Below are 14,391 nucleotides of genomic sequence, written 5' to 3'. Positions count from 1 at the left end.
GTCACATCCCGTCTGCCTCCTCGCAAGCAGTAACAATTTCTGAAAGATTTAGTGCACACATTAAGGGTTCATGGAAGCCGTCCAGCGCGCTTCTAACGGCTCGGATCTAATTAGTCATTCAAGATGTTTATTTTTAAATAAGGTACAGAGAAACACGATAATTTTAGGATGCCGGTTCAGGGAAGGGGTAGCGGGGGAAGCGGGGAGGGGTGGTTCTCCCACTTCCCGAGGCGGATGGCGAGGTGGGGCGCGGGAAGCGCTCGCCGTGAGCGGGAAGTGATGCCCGCAGGCTGCTGTGGATGCGGCGATCCCCCGACAAACCCGGCGCTCGCACTTCGCCCCGGCGGCGCGGGGAGCCGCGCCCTCGGGACCAGGCTGCTCAGGGAGCCATCGCTCCCGAGGCTCCCTCGGGGTCGCTGCGGGATTAGCTCCGCGCCTGCCCTGCCGTGCTCTGCCGTGCCCGCAGCCCGCCCCGCCCCAGCTGCTTAAGGCGGGCTCGGGGGCTCAGCTCCGGCTTAGCTTAGCCCGGGGCTGCTGTCCCCGCGTCCCCTCGGGGACCGCTCCCCACCTGTCCGCGGGCGCTGCCCGTGACATCATGGAAACACCCCTTCCCCCGCCCGCCGGCCGGGAAGGCGGGCGGCGGCGGCGGCTCCGGGCGGCGGCGGGGCGGGGGCAGCCGAGGCTCCTCCCGTTGGCCGGCGCGGCCGCCAGTCGGTCCCGCTCCTGGGTGTTCCCTGCCAGCCGGAGCGAGCGCTCACCCGGACCGGCCCTTTATGCTGCCTATCGCTCCTGCCAGGCTCCTTCCTTCCTCGCTGCTGCCTGCGGGGCGCCATGGCGGGGGCGCCCGGCGGGCCGTAGGTGTGGAGCTCAGGTGGGTGTCCGCCCTAGGGATGGGACGGGGCGGGCTGGCGGGGCTGGCCGCTCCCCTCGCCGGAGCGCTGCGGGACGAGCCGGGGCTCCGCGGGACGGGGCGGGCCGGGGGGCGGCAGCCGGCGAACTCGGCACGCGAGAAAAGTGTCGCTTTGGCGCCCTGCAAGCGCCTTTCACGCCCGGCTAGCAGCGAGGGCGACCACGGCTGCGGGCGGCGGTGCAGCGCCTTATCCCGCCGAGCCCCTCCAGCCTCCTGCTGCGGCCCTCGGGTCTCCGCCGCGCTGTCACAGCCCCCCGAGGCTGTTCCGGAGCGACAGCCAACTTAGACACCTTCCCTGCTCCGGGAGGGTGCTGCTGAGGGGTTTGTTTTCCTGCCGGTGCGCTCCATGTGGCACCGAGCCGGAGCGGATTCCAGGTGAGCCGGGACGCGCCGGGCAGCCGCTGCCCCGGGGATGGGCTGGAGCAGCTCTCCCCGCGGCTGCGGGCTCGGGGGAATCGCCCGGCAGCCGGCTGGCTGTGAAATCTCTGGAACTTCAGAAATCTTGGGCGTGTTTGCAAAGCCATCGATCGCTGCTCAATCTGTGGTTCTCTGTGCTCACGTAAAATAAAGGAAAAAAAAAAAAACCACCATTATTATTATTTTTTTTTGCCTCTATCTTAAATAGGTTAATTAAATCCAGCTTGTTTCTGGGTTGATTTAATTTCCATTTGAGGACCAATTAGGCAATATGAGCTTTTAAATACTCCATTATTTGAAAACTGTTTGGTGTACAGTTCTTCACAGTTCAGTGACAGTGAAGTACTCTTCATTGAGACTGTTTCATTTTTACTAGGAGGATATTTAGAACAGCTAGAGAAAAAGACATTTAATAAGTGTGAGGTAATTTTCTGCCATATGTTTTTGTCCTAGGCCGCTAATGATGGTAGCCGTGTTTTTCTTTCTCTGTTTTCTTGAGAAGGGTCAAAGGGAGCAGTTGCTTCATCCCTTGACTTTCATCGATTAATCATAGAGTTCAGAGTGTTTCACTCATAGAGTTCAGAGTGTTTCACTCTACTTAATTTCAACAGAGCTTGTAAGTCCGGTTTGGGTATTTAAAGCGTGTGTTTTCATGGACATTTTCTGTAAAGCCCTGCGCAGCAACAGTTTTAATTTCCATGAGCTTTGTTTTTTTTATTGTTTAAAATGTTTTTTTTTAAAAGATATCTTTAAATAATACTCCCCAGTCTGCACTCCCAATACCATTGTGGCTCCATTTTCAAAGCAACAGCATTCACAAGTCTTGATTTTCATTCTCTTTACTCTTATATTGCTTTTCCCACACATTGCATTAGGCCCACTTATGTCATCTCTTTTATAATTTTGTATAGTATCTGGGTTTGCATGCAGGAAAGGTGGGAGGGGACTTTTAGGTGTTGGAGATGTTCTGCACTGAACAATTGCGGTTGCGCTGAAATTATTAGTGTGTTCACCAAGGACAGGAAATGATGGTAAGGCTCTGCTGGAGTCTGCCTGTTGCAACACTCTGTGTGTGGCTAGCTCTTTCACTGTTGCAAATGTAAGTGTGCTGTATTTTATACAAAACCTTATTTGGGTTCTTTAAGTAGATGTGTGTACATTGTTGTAAAGAACTGGGTCTTGTTCAAACCACATCTATTATAAACAGATGTGTGTCAGCTTAATTCCCACATTTGTTGCAGTCTCTAGATCTTGTTACATACTGAGGAGAAAATAGAGTCAAAGGTGGCATTTCCCGGACCTTATGGTTTCTAATTGTAAAGCTGAGTTTTCAGTTTCTGCAAGTGGTACTTTTAGCTACTGAATGAGAAAAGCCTCTCTATAGAAAAGTTCTTTCATATCTAAAGTACTAATATGTTTTAGGTTTAAATTGGATTTGCTGCAAAGTGCATTTCAAAAGCATGCAGTGATGATTGAGGCCGCAGAATGAGTATATTACTGTGCATGGGGTACTTTTACATGTCAGAAGCAGTGTACTATCTGTATCAGCATATTTTGATCTCATTAAATTTAATCTACTTTAGTACAGGTAAGATTTGACTTACCAAAGTAGCAAAGTTTTGCTGGTAAAAGGCTGCGGTGTAGATACTGTGATGCACTGCTACTAAGGTACCAAAGAAACTTCTAGGAGAATCTAATTGCTTTTTTTCTGTATCAAGTTTCAGATAATAGGATGCAGATACACTGAGATCTGACAAACAACTCTCTGGACCAGGACTAATATGTTTCCAAATTTACCCTGCTCTGCTCTTTGAGATGCTGGATTTGCATGTCTGTCTTGTGCATTAGTGATTATGTTCAGACATTATACTTTGGGGGGCAGACACTGTTTTTGGGCTCCTGCAGCTGTCACTTGTGCAACGTCCTTGAATACTGTGCCTTGAAATACATATTTCATTGCTTAAGTTTGTCATTTATCTGAAGGACAAGGAGGTTTTGGCTATTGTAACATTCTGTCCTGTTGTGGGTACTTGTCTTTATTCTACTAACGTAAAATGTATCTCCTCCATGTTAATTTCTGATTACCTTAGAGGGAAGTTTTCTGTCTGCCTTCAAGGCTGAGTGATGTGGGTGTTGATGCTTATGACTGTGATAGCCTAGGTAAAGTTGTAGGCATGATAGTTAAGAAAAGCACAGCTCTGGGTCTGACCCTGGGAGGCAGGATATCTGTAACTCCTCCTTTAAATCTGTTTTAGCATGTTACTAGTGCAGAGTTCTTGAAGATGCTTGTGGCTTTCACATAGGGTATATGTTCAGAACCTGGGAGGCAGGATATCTGTAACTCCTCCTTTAAATCTGTTTTAGCATGTTACTGGTGCAGAGTTCTTGAAGATGCTTGTGCTTGAATCTATATGATAGATTCAATCATATATGAAGTTATGACATGAATGAACAGCGTTGGGGTTTTGGAACTCTGTCAGCATGAAGCTCATGCACGTTGTTGCAAGTCATTGGAAACATTTAAAAATAAAGTTGAGGATAGCCTCAGCTGGGGAAGAAAACTGAGAACTTGAACAAATTCTTTCAGATTTTCTGTATTTAGCTTTTACAACTGAGATAATTTTTAAATGATTGGATTTGTTGTGGCTGCTGAGCTTGTTTGTTCGGGTTTTGTTTTGGTTTTTTTTCTAAAATACAAATTCAATGGCAAGTCTGGTACCTGCCTTGCTACTGAAAGCAGCGAGGACTCTAGGAATGCTAGCTGAAATTGAGAAATGTTGGCGGTCATTGCAGCTCAACCTCTCCTGTCCAGCCTGTCTGGTGTGCCTGGCTCCGTGCAAGCTCCTTAGGGTAGAAGTCACGTGTTGGTGTGAGGCTCTGAGCACAGCAGGGCCTAATCCTATTTCAGTGTCTGGGCACTCCATGATGTTAACCATGAAAGTAAAGAAATAGAGTTGAGCTGCTTTCAATCTGGCAGGTGCTGAGCAGTTTTTGCAATGTCTGTTTGGCATTTGCTAATGATTCTCAGTCTTTGAATGCAGGCTGTTCTAGACATGCCTCTTGAATTGTGGAAAATACGTACTGATAAGCAAGACTTGACAGGAATCCCTGTCATGTGCAACAGGAGGAACAAATAGAGAGAACTGACTTTCACTGACATCTAAGCCCTAAGCTTAGGGAGTACATAGAGAGTTGCTATGTGCATCTAGCTCTTAGAGATATCTCTAAACTAAATAATTGTACATCTGGCTGTGAGACAGACATCCTGACATAAAGATAGTGGCTGTCTAATAGCATCTGGTAAGTCACAGGAGAAAGGCTGCAGATAGGATGTTTTATGTGTCTCTGTTGTTTGTCAGTGTTGTAACTGCTTAGACTGAATGTGAAAAGTTGTCCTTTGAAGTCATTGAAAAGCATACTAGGCAAGCTCTGCATTCCTTGTGCAGCCGTGAGGTGTGTGTATATATCTGTGGTTTTAGGTTTGTCATTTTTAAGTGCAGTTGTTGAACTACAAGTACCTGAACTGAACATTTCCTCTCTAGTCTTTAAGTTGTGGGGGTTTGATACCTGAATCATATTTAGTTTGGCAAACACAGCTGCTGCCATGTCAACACTTAATTATTTCCTTCTGAACATTTTCTTTGGCAATTATATTAACATGAGTGTGCAAACAAATCTCCCTTTCCTCAGCTTTCCAATGTAATGCACAGGCTGAGAATTAATGACATTTTTCTTTTGATTCATCTTTACATATTAGCAACTTTTTAATTGAATCTTCGATTCAGAATCTTCAGATTCTGCCTCCATGCTAGCTGAACTTAATCCTGAAAAAAATCACAGCAAAACCATGGTAGTATATGGTGCTACAGTTGTCGTGCAGCAGTTGTATGTAATTGCTGTACTTAGAACAAAGACAGTAACAATACAAAGCAGTAAAGGTGAGAAACTCATCCTTATTTGTGTTTCTGTGTTTACTGTAGTGGTATCTGTTGAATTTCAGTAGTGACTTTTTTATTATCATTAGGAAAAAAAAAGTTTTGGACTTTCTGGCCATTCTGTGTATCCTCTGGTAAATGTTTTCAGGGTAAAAGTCTGAAATATTTCCCTTACTGAATGTAGTCATATTTTTCTCCCATACTTTCCTTAGTTACAGCCAATTCTTTTATTATTGATAATGATGATACTGCAGAGTCTGTTATCACAACTGTAATCTATCTCTTGTGCCAGTCACTTTGGTCACTTTTAGGTCACTTCTGTCTTGTCTGATGCTACTTACTCTCGTGATTCTGGAGGCTTTTCCTCGTCATAGTGAACACTTTTTTACTGTTCCAATTTTAGTCTGTTCCACTTTCATATAGTTGTTGGTGAAAATGAACGAAGCTCCTGGTGTTCATGGTTCTGATAAGGAGCAGCTGTGTGGATGCACTCCATTTGCCTCCCGTGTACACTGTGCCCAGAGAGTAGCTGAAACCCCTGGAGAGACAATTTCTGAACAGCCTGGCAATCAGGGAGAGAACCATGTGTGCCGGAGACTTTATCCTTCTCAGTGCACAAGCCCATCTGTGTCACTGTTAATTCTGCTTGTTACAGAAGGTCAAGTCCTGCCCTTCAAGTTTTCATGTGAGCAGGGTAGGATATAGGTCTCTGGTACTACTTTCTTCCATCTTGCCAGTCACGTATGTTAAAAACATTTTGTTGCAATGTCTCCCTCTTCTCCAAGATAATTGCTTTGTCCGTGTGCCTAGAAAAACAGCCTGGAGGAGGGATAGAGTTACTTCATGCTCATAGTTGCTGAAGTGAAATATACAATTCTTATTTTTACAGGACTTTTTCTGTCCTCTCTGCAATGACAACATATGACTTCGAGACCAGTCTTGCTAAGTGTTTCTGTCAAAAAAGTTCTGGTGCTACCTCAGGCTGTGAAGCATAACCATGGCATCTGCCCTGAATATGATGTGGAATGCATCTTGCTCATACTGGCAGCTGAGACTACGTCAGCTGTAACTGTGCTGCCAGAGAAGAAGTTTGTTTAATAGTCTGATAAAATACTGTATTCTGAAGGAGGGTGAATGATTCTATTGTTTTTCAATATCTCTTGCTTGTGACAAATACTAGTGCTGAGATGCCCTACAAAGCTTTGACAGCATAAAATCTGAATTCAGGTGCAATTTATGATGGGAGGAAGTTTCACTATGAACATGATTCAGTCACCGACAGTCTCGTAGACCTTAAAAAAGGAAACAGCAAGTGTCTGTTAATCTTCTGTGGTAGTGCTTGACTGATTTAAAATAACAATGTGTAAATCATCAGTAGCAACAGCAATCCTGAAGACAGGCAAGTGATTATGTTCTGTGTGTTTGGGAGCAGATGAGCGAGCTCCAAAGGATGTGGGCTACTGCATCTCTGCTAGTTCGAGATGACTGTGGTTAGGAGTTTGTGGTGGCTCTCTCAGGTTCACTCCCTGATGCCTTGCTGCTTGCCAAAGGAAGGCAGGCTGGGACTTGCTGAGAGATGCCTTTCCACAATTTGGTAGCTGTGTGGGGTTTTCCCCTTAGCCACATGTATCTGTGTGTGCAGCACAGAGGCACGTGAGCTCTTAGTTCATGGGAACTGTGCAGCCATTTAGCTAGCAGGTCCATGTTTTTAGCAATGATTGCAATGATTCACCACCTCCAAAAAGGTAGGCCACCTAGAGTGCATCAGGCTGTTTGGAGCTGACATTTTTGCTGAAAGATTGAAGGTATTTGCTTATGAAATAAGCAATATTGCAATAAAGGAAAAAAAAAAAAAGGAAAAGGTGTTAAGACTATGCCTGAAGAGAAGGCTTCTCCCTAACTTCTTTTTTTTTTTTTGCTAATAAGAGTAATTCATAGGACTCTGTGGTCTACCCTGGGAACTTGTCAGAACTCCCATCTTACTTGCTGTTCCTGTTAAATAGGGTTAGCTGCATCATTCAGAACAGCCATGTTCAGTTTCCTTAAAAGATAACATTCTGATAATGGCTTTGTCACTTAAGGTATGTGAGAGGACCAGAGACAATGGGCATGGAAATGTGGGAGGTTCCATCTGAACATCAGGAAGTTTTTCCTTCACTGAAAAGGAGGGTGACTGGGCACTGGCACAGGTTGCCCAGGGAAGATGGAGGTTCCCTCCTTGGAGATGATCAAAAGCTTTCTGGATGTGATCCTGGATAACCCATTTCAGGTGATTCTGCTTGAGTGGGGGGTTGGACCAGATGCCCTCCAACTGGGGGAGGGGGGTCCCTTCCAACTTGAACCATTCTGTGATAATTTTACTAGGGTATTTTGAAGCTCAGCATGGTGCAATTCTGCTTTTCAAAATCTTAGATGAACAAATTAATCTTTAAAAGCCAGCTAGAGTCTTGGTGGATTTTCTAGTCTTGGCTGTGTCTTAAAGTCAATAAGCAACCTTGTGGTTGCGGTACAGGTCATCTCGCATACAACAGGGTGCATCCATTGTTGGAGTAGGCTTCCTGTGGAGGATTGGTCATGTCTATCTGAGACAATTTGAGTTTTAAAAGAGCTAGAGCTACTGGGGTTTTCTAATTTGCTTGATACTGAAGTCAAGTAACAGCAATATGTGTATGAAGAGAGGAGAATCTAGGCTAGATCTCATCCTGTTATTGAACTCTAGTAACAACCATGCTAGGAAAGAAGAGTTAATATTTCTTGTTTGCTTTCTGATTAAGGTCAAACAATGGAAGGAAAAGAGTTTAGGTGTTGGTCTTCAGGATTTTGTCATGTCTTGGCAAGAAAGGTACTGGTTTTTAATATGTGAATTCAGTAGGTGTGCTCTTGCTAGTGCCAACAAATACAGTTTAGTGAATAGAATGATGGACAACAAAAATGTATCATAGACCCTCATTTGCCTACAACTGTGGTATCTGTACCGCTTCTAGGCTGAGAAAGTAACCAGCTGGGTTTAGATTCCAGGAAAATTTCTGTGCCAAAAATATCAAGCCAAAGTATTATGATTGATTCTTGTCTTCCTTAACTGAATGGTACTGGTATTGTTTTACTGAGTGACCTAAGTAGGAAGTTAACAATTCATAGTTCTTACACTACTGCCACAGCTGCTGAAATTCAGGAAGTATAAAACACATTCATTCTTTCCTGTTATTTAAAAAGAAAAAAAAAAAAGGTATATGAGTGAGTTCACATGCAGATTTCTTACTGTCTTTCAATTCCAACAATTTCAACTGTAAGACATTAAACCAGAAGCACTCATAATTATAATTTTATAAACCTTATAAAACTAAGGCTCACTTATTTAATATCTCCCAGTGCTCAGAGAGTGTCAAATTATTGAGGAAGGAGAACTTGCTGAGGGAGGGAAGTGCTACTGTGGATAAAGTAAATTCTTGCCTTTTAGCTGATAGCTAGTTTGTTGAAACAAGCTTTTCTAACATCCTATTTCTTAGAACAAGAATACAAATGCTTTGCTAAAATGTTTTTTCACTCACTGAATAAATATGGAACTTCAGATTCAGAGATAAGAGGTTAGACTTTTCCACAGGATGGCTGAATCATAGTCTTCTCTCCACACATGGACACAATTTTACAGCTCATTTTCCTGTGTGTAATACTATATTGCACTTTACTACTTGAAGTTCAGCAGGATCAATGCTTGCACTTGAAAATCAACAACAGAGCCATTGCCAGGATAACACTTTGGCTGATGACACTTGCTGTTTGTTTGCTTGGTTTTGAAAGAAGAAAAAGGAAGTAATGTCAGGCTTTTGACAAAATGGCATATTTGATAAGTGTGGTTTATAAATTCTTTTTTTTTCTGCTTTATTGCCGGAACACTTAAGTATACAATATCACTTTCTTCTGCCATGTCATGTGTGTGCAATTGCTGGTGTACTGAAGATCCCTTGCAGATAATATTACATTTTAAAAGATCAGGTTTCAAGTAATGGGACACCATTGAGTGATTTTAAATGCATGCAAGTAATTGTTTCCACCAGAAAAGTTTAATAATCTGCTTTTAGTCCTAGTTGATTACGTTAATAAGCTGAACAGGGAAAATGCAACTTCCCATTTATTTCTGGCTGTAGTGTCAGCCACCTCTGTTCTAAAAGAAGTGGTTTTCTTAATCTCATAGTAATTCAGTGCTAGAACAGTGGCTGTATCTCAGTGACACCAAGTGACTGTTCTCACTTTGGGAGATAACAACTTCCTATTTGAAGAGGCTTGGGAAATCTTGGTTTCTGGGGCACAGCTCAGCATTTGAAAACATTGGTGTTTTCCTGACCGTGGATGCCATTTCAGTCCTGCCATTCCAGACATGACAGGTCACATCGAACTACCAAACACTCCTTGTCCAGTGAGTTTGCATTATTTACTTTAATATTATTAGAATTCATGGCTAGCATAAACACACCCTTCTATTCTGTGCAGGATGAGAGTTGTTTGCTCAGATTTAAATAGCAGTTCAGTCTCCAGAGCCCTTCTACAAAAGGATCATTTTTGCTTGCTGTTAAGTGAATTTTATGTTCTAAGCTAAGAAGAAAAAAAGTTTGTCTCTTGACCATTAGAAAGATGCAATGCCTTTATCATTATGGCCTGTCTCCCAGCACTCACATCTTGCACAACTAGAATTCTTGAGGGATTTCTTTCTTAATATCATTACTCAACACTCTGCAAGTGCATTGCTTCTTGATCTACCTTCTGATGGCTTACTTAAGAAGAGAGATGGTATAGGCTGTGCATTTGTTGTGCATTAATTTATTGATAAGATCATGTCTTCTATTAGCCCAGCATAATGCACTTAAAGCTGAGAGGAATGGTGGTATTAAGTAATGGAACTGGGGATGAAGGGCAGGGAAACTGGATTTTCTATTTTTTTCTTAAATATTAATGTACAAAACTTAAATTCTTCTCTTTTGATTCTGGTTTACAGGCTGCTTTTTTATTTCCTTGTGGGTTTTTTTTGGCCCTTGAAAATCGTGAGGGTGTTTTGAGTAAATACAGCCAAGTCATCTTATGAAGCTGTTTTGCCCAGTCTTTGAATGCCACTGACATTTGCATGCAAAAATGCTTTGTGAAATGTAGGAGGAGTGCAAAAAAAATTGCAAGGCATAGATGGGCTGGATTTGTGCTCGGATTGACTTTGAAGAAGGGAATTGTTCTATAATCTCCTACTTCCTCCTTGCATTGAGATTCTGAAGTGCTTGTTTCTCTGTGTCTGGGGAGTGTAGTTGTCTTTGAAAAGGCAAGGACATGCAAAGCATTGACATCAAATCAAGAAGGAAATATGCATAACTTTCATTGTCAGAACTGATGTAATTGAAGCCACCTATGACTGGTAGCCTAAACACAGATTCTAAAACATACCATTTCCTTCATCTGCCACTTTTAAAAATTATATTCCTTAAAAAAAACCCATGAAGACACACAAAAACTTTGCATGGAAGAAATACATGTAAGCGAGTAAAGATGAAGTAATTTATTTTTATTAATGGAAACCTAAGAGTATTAAGGCAAGATCAGTTTTCAGCCCAGATTAAATCAGCGATAATAACATTGGCAAATGATATATAAAGATTTCCTTGCAGAAGGTGGCTGTACTGGCACATAATACAACTGGAAGAGAGTTCCTAGATTCTCATGTTCAGTATTTGTTGTAGTCAATGCATTTGTATTCTCCCTTTTGTAAAGTTCTCAAGCATCTTAAAGTAGTCAAAGCTTGTCTCATTAACAAATTATTTGAAAGCTTATGTGTTTGGACTAAAACTTTATTCCAGGATTCTGGCTAAAAGCACCCACAACCACCTTGTATGTCCAGTTGGATAAAATTGGTATTTTCTCTTGATATTTACAAGAGCATTTGCACCCTTTGTGAAGCGGTTTTCTCCCTGTTGGTGTAGGGGAGACTCTTTCCCCCAGTCAGTTTAGGAGACTTGCATTTAGACTTGAAGAGATGCAAGGAATCTTGTGATATAGCTGATTAGGTATGCTTATGGTACTCATTTCAGAACGATGTTATGCTGTCAATCTTCCTTGCATAAACTTACATATTTCTCACCTGTGTCTTAGGTGCTATTTTTAAATTTTTCTGACCAGATTAGATACTGGCAGTGCCTTTTTTTGATGCTTTCCTACATGGCTTTGTAGGAAATGCCTTAATTTATGTAATGAGTAGCTCTTTTCTCTTTTCATACCTTCATTAATTTGGTAATGAGTTAATGAGACACGTATTCCATGCATGTGAGTGCCTTCTTTTCCTTGGTCACTTTCCAGTGTTTCAGCAGATCTTGTGCTTGGTTTATTCCTTGGACTGTGACCTTGACTCCAGGGCTGATAAGCTGCATTCTCTGTCACTGCTTCTGTTCATGTGGCTCCTCTCACCTGGTGTCCTAGTTGTTCAGTGCATCAGATGTGCCTCTGTACCTTTTGTCAGCAGCAACTTTTGGTAGACCCCTTAATTCCCAGTAGTAGGACTTAAATTATTAAATTAAATTAAACTAGCTCCAAGATAATTCTTGGCAACTTCTTCTGGTGATCCATGTCCAGCCTGATAATATTTTTTTGTCTGTGGCCACCTGGTCACTTTGCAATTCTTCTACCAAATAAGATCCTTACCAACTTTTTTTAAAAGCTTTTGTCAGCTGTTGCAGCTTTTGCAGCTGTTGTTGAGTCCAGATGTGATCTAAGATTTCTCCTGTTTTTAATTTTTTGTAAAAGGTTACTCTGTTACTATTGACTGCCTGGTACTGATTGTAGTATAGCTGATGTATTTTTACTTTTCTCCCCTCTGTTTCAACTCTAAAGACAGGCATTCTGTTTGTTCTCCTGCCATCATCTCCAACTGGGTTTTTTTGTCGGCTTTAGAAATACAGGTAGTAAGTTTTAAATTATTTTATTGGCTGAAGTAGGCATGAAAGAGGTGAAGCAGACACAAAAGGTTGAGAATACATCAAAGTTTTATTTGCAACTCTATATACAATTTAATCTGCCTTTTTTTTTTCAGAAATCTGTAGTGGTTTCATCTGTTTTTCTTCACACATGCTCAGGAAGATGTTACGTTCAATTTCATGCTGGTTTTCATAATTTCCAAATCTGTTTCATAGTTGACATCCTATATTTATTTCTTTACTAAGAAATTTTCACTTCCAGGTTACTACTTCACATAAGTTCTATGAAGTGTTGAATAATTTAATTTCTAATATCTTTTAAATAAAAAAAAAATTAAAGCTGTATTAAGTTAACTTTATTCCTGTATTTTAATATCTGAGGTGCAACTTCTTTATTCAACTTGTTCTCTGCCTTTTGGGAGCTGTGGTGAAGTGCTTATGTAGTTGGGGCTATTTCATCTTTCAAGTTATCTACTGCATGCTGCATCCCATGAGGCATTTCCAGATTTGTTTATGCACATTTAATGAAGCAGCAACTCAGCATTTTCAGTTTAGAGAGTCTGAACTCCTCAATCTACATGACTACTTTAAACTTCATGTGAGTCATAAGTTAATTCTTGTAATGCCCAACTCACTGGCATATTCTTTATTCTAATAAAATAAAGTCTGTAGCAAGGCTGATTTCTTTGAATCTACTGCAGCCTCTGAGCAAGGCTGTTGTTTTTAAGTGTGGTTGGTTTTGGTTTGGTGTTTTTGTTTTATTTTTCTTTTGACTCAGTCACATTCTATAAGTTCTTTTGGAATTATGTGTTTGGGGTGGGGGTTTTTTTGTGTGTTTTTTTTTTTTTTTTTTTTTATCTATCACAATATTAAGTGGTGTATATTTGAACACCCCCTACCTCTATGGGCTTTTTTTGAATAGCATGTGCATTTCATTATGTTTTAGCCACTAAGATGCTGTTGTCCCCATGACATTTAATGTTGTATTTAATTCAGGTGCATCAGTTTTGTAGTGGAGCCCTCTTTTTTTGTAAGTACACAAATACTTTAGAATGTTTTATCTCGTCATGCCTGTTTACCCGGGCAGACTACTTGTCTGCCTGAACCCTGTTCTAACCTGTGCTAGGACTTTCAGCCCTTTATCAAACAATCAGAGATAAGAGTCCTTCTTGGTCACATTCTCATTTTCCTTTACTTGTGCATCGAGGCTGGATGTCGAGGTTGTGTGGTGCCCAGCAACTCTCCCTTCTCACTTTCATCTGTAACTCCCTCCTGGGTGTGTCACCTTGTCCTTGGTCAGTGTTCTTGTCTCATAATTGGGAGTCCTTGAGCAGGAGAGTCCTGCTGAGTGACTCCGAAATGCTGTAATGTTTCACCCATCTTTCTCTCTGCTCATTATTTTAATGCCTCTTTATCAAGTCACTTGAGATATAGCTGGATCAATTGTTTGAAGTCCTGCCATATAAATAATCTCTAGAGTCTGTCCCCCCTCCTTATGTAACCTTGTACACCCAGGTAGAATATAGCTTTGAATCAGCAGGGAAATACATAAAGAGCAAGGGAGAAGGGGAAAGCCAATGTATGTGAAACTGTTCACTTAAATGTGACTTTTTGTATTTTATAAGCATAATAAAGCCTCATTTTGCATTTGAGTATAAATAAGAAACTGAAAATTATTATATGTCATTTTCTTTCAGTCATAAATGCAGTAGTAGCTGTTGCCAAGGTTTATCAGCAGCTATTGCTACAGCTAAGGCAAATTTGCAGCTCATCAGATGTAGAGGAAAACATCTGGTAAAGAAATAGATTCTGGAATTTGTCGACATTTTGACTGGTCACATCTGTTTGATTTTTTTTTTCTTTTTTTCTTTGAGAACATGTCTCTGAATGAACTTACTGTGATTAGGTTGAAGCTTCTGAAGATAGTATTTATTTATTCTGGTGGATGTCATATATTAACTCTGATGGATCTTGTTGTTTTAACGTAATTGCTTTTGAATTAATGCTTTCATGACAGTTTTGTGAATATTTGGGCCATATTTGTCCTGACCTGAGGCTGATAATGCCTTTTTTTTTTTTGGTGGCTTTTTTTTTATGTACATGTGACTCTTAAGAGGGGAAGGAGTTACACTGTACATGTTCCAGTTTTGGAGAGGAGAGCAAAAGCTCAGCTCGGACGAGCCCC

The 14,391-nt window shown here is 41.5% G+C and overlaps 1 protein-coding gene across 1 annotated transcript in view; it reads left to right on the top strand.

Annotated features, from left to right (window-relative positions):
* The first annotated feature begins 731 nt into the window (after window positions 1-731).
* OSBPL3 (oxysterol binding protein like 3) overlaps window positions 732-14,391 on the top strand; it is an 87,236-nt gene continuing 73,576 nt past the window's right edge. The window contains exon 1 of the mRNA XM_041411544.1: window positions 732-871. The gene's annotated coding sequence lies outside the window, so the exon portion shown is untranslated. The remainder of the gene's footprint in view (window positions 872-14,391) is intronic.

Source organism: Onychostruthus taczanowskii, unplaced genomic scaffold (assembly GCF_017590055.1).
Source record: "Onychostruthus taczanowskii isolate IOZ18803 unplaced genomic scaffold, ASM1759005v1 scaffold36, whole genome shotgun sequence".
NCBI lineage: Eukaryota > Metazoa > Chordata > Aves > Passeriformes > Passeridae > Onychostruthus > Onychostruthus taczanowskii.
The sequence above is the reverse complement of the archived record's forward strand: the minus strand, read 5'-3'. Positions and strand labels throughout refer to the sequence as shown.